Raw genomic sequence first — 2662 nt, forward strand, 5'->3', positions numbered from 1 at the left:
CTTACTTGGGCACCACACTGGAGTCAGAGCCCTGCCTCCGGGCCCACTTCACAAACAATCCTGTTGTCTCGCTTCAACTTTCCCGGTCACTATAACAACTCCCCTGCTCCTCCTTTGCCTTTTGTCTGGTGGACTTGCCTGTAGGGAGTTCGACAAGCCTGAAAGCCTGGCATTCTGGCAAACAAAGGGGGATTCTACACTGGTTTCAGAAATGCACACGTTCTCCCCTCGGGGTTAACATCAGTCAGTCACTCAGTCGTATTTATCGAGTGCTTACCGAGTGCAGAGCACTGTACTAAGCGCTTGGGATAGTACAGTACAGCAATAGACATGCTTCCAGCCCACAATGAACTAAGGGTTTAGAGGATGAGCTTAATAATAATAATAATAATAATAATAATAATAATAATAATAATAGTATTTGTTAAAAGTGCTTACTATGTGCCAAGAACTGTTCTAAGCGCTGGGATAGATACAAGGCAATGAGGTTGTCCCACATGGGGCTCACAGTCTTCATCCCCATTTTACAGATGAGGTCACTGAGGCCCAGAGAAATGAAGTGACTTGCCCAAGGCCACACAGCAGACGAGCGGTGGAGCTGGGATTAGAACCCATGACCTTCTGACTCCCAGGCCCATGCTCTATCCTCTGTGCCATGCTGCTTCTCTGCTCACTATCTAGGCAGTTGGTGAGATCCAGGTGAGGAACCAAGAACCTAGTAGACATGGGGGGACAAGGCCTGTCCCAATGGGAAAAATGATGGTGCCCCTGAATGAGCTGCCACTGTCGTCTGGATAATAATAATTGTGGTATTTGTTAAGCTTTTACTGTGTGCCAGGCACTGCCCTAAGCTCTGGCGTGGATACAAACAAATCGGGTTGGACACAGTCCCTGTTCCATGTGGGGCTCACAATCTCAATCCATTTTACAGATGAGGTAACTGAGGCCCAGAGAAGTGAAGCGACTTGCCCCAGGCCATGCAGCAGACAAGTTGTGGAACTGGGATTAGAACCCAAGACCTCCTGACTCCTGGGCCCATGCTCTATCCACTACACCATGCCGCTTGGCAAGGACACTGGACTGAAACTCCAAGGGGTCCCAGTGACTTTTTGGCCCTTTGGGGACATCTGACAGGGGCAGGAAGGTGAGAGCAACCAATCAATAATTTCTTCATTTGCTTGTCTTGTCCTATGCCGTTGTGTCGTCTCTGACCCATAGCAATGCCATGGATACATCTCTCGCAGAACAGCACCCCCCACCCCCCGCCCCATCTGCAATCGTTCTGGCGGTGGATCCATCAAGTTTTCTTGGTAAAAATACAGAAGTGGTTTACCATTGCCACCTTCTATGCAGTCAGCTTGAGTCTCCACCCTTGACTCCCATGCTGCTGCTGCCCGGCATAGGGGAGTTTTGACTTGCAGTGCTTTTATTTCCAATCCACTTTTGCATTCCTCGAGAAGCAGCGTTGGCTAGCAGAAAGAGCACATGGATCAGAAGCCCAGAGTCCTGGGTTTTAATCTTGGCTCTGCCATTTTCCAGCTGGTGACTTTTAACTTCTTGTGGGTAGGAATTGCAATGTATTCTCCCAAGCATTTAGTGCAGTGTTCTGCACAGGGTAAATAAATGCCCTAGAAACACCATTGTTTGACTGATTGTGCCTCATTTAACTCTGAAGAATGGGGATTCAGTACCTGTTTAGAGTGTGGGTTTTTTTTCGTATTTGTTAAGCACTTAACACTTAACCTCTCAGGGTCATGCCTGGAGAGTTTCCAGTACTCTACCAGTCTCGACTATAGGAGGGAGAGTCAAGCAGAGGCATACCCATTCCATTCCTAGCTTGGGCAGTGGCTAGTGAGTGGAAGGCAATCTGCTACAAGTCAAAATTCACTTGTGCTGGGCAACAGCGGCATGCGAGAGAGTTGAGGGCAGAGACTCGTTTACTACACGGAAGGAGATGATGGTAAGCCACTTCCATATTCTGACCAAGAAAACTCTAAGGACACTGTACCAGAACGACTGCAGATGGAAATGGGGCATTCTGGGAGAGACGCATTCATGGCGTCACTATGGGTCAGATATGACTCGACAGCATAAGGCAACAACAAGCATTTACTATGTGCCAGACTCTGTACTAAGCACTGGGGTAGATATAAGTAAGTCAGGTTGGACACAGTCCCTGTCCCACATGGGGCTCAGAAGCTTAATCCCTATTTCATTGATGAGGTAACTGAGGCACTGAGAAGCGAAGTGGCTTGCCCTATTCTCCCCACTCCGTAGGGGACAGTGACTATATCTGATTTTAAAAGACTGAGTACCCGAGTGATTGGCACATTATAAGTGCTTAACTAAAAGCGCTTAAGTAACTTTCGTCCTCATAACCTCCGTGAGAGGAAGAGAAAGGCACCTACCCAGAGATGCAGAAGCAAGCATGGCTCAGTGGAAACAGCGTGGGCTTTAGAGTCAGCGATCATGGGTTCAAATCCAGACTCCACCACTAGTCAGCTGTGTGACTTTGGGCAAGTCACTTCACTTCTCTGTGCCTCAGTTGCCTCATCTGTAAAATGGGGATTGACTGTGAGCCCCCCGTGGGACAACCTGATCACCTTGTAGCCTCCCCAGTGCGTAGAACAGTGCTTCACACATAGTAAGCGCTTAATAAATG

General features: G+C 48.3%; 1 non-coding gene across 1 annotated transcript; it reads left to right on the top strand.

Annotated features, from left to right (window-relative positions):
* The first annotated feature begins 1740 nt into the window (after positions 1 to 1740).
* On the top strand, positions 1741 to 1878 carry LOC119929429. The gene has a single exon (XR_005451551.1). It is a non-coding gene; the product is annotated as a small nucleolar RNA SNORA7 (small nucleolar RNA).
* The last annotated feature ends 784 nt before the right edge of the window (positions 1879 to 2662 follow it).

Source organism: Tachyglossus aculeatus, chromosome 5 (genome assembly GCF_015852505.1).
Source record: "Tachyglossus aculeatus isolate mTacAcu1 chromosome 5, mTacAcu1.pri, whole genome shotgun sequence".
In the NCBI taxonomy this organism is placed as follows: Eukaryota; Metazoa; Chordata; class Mammalia; order Monotremata; family Tachyglossidae; genus Tachyglossus; species Tachyglossus aculeatus.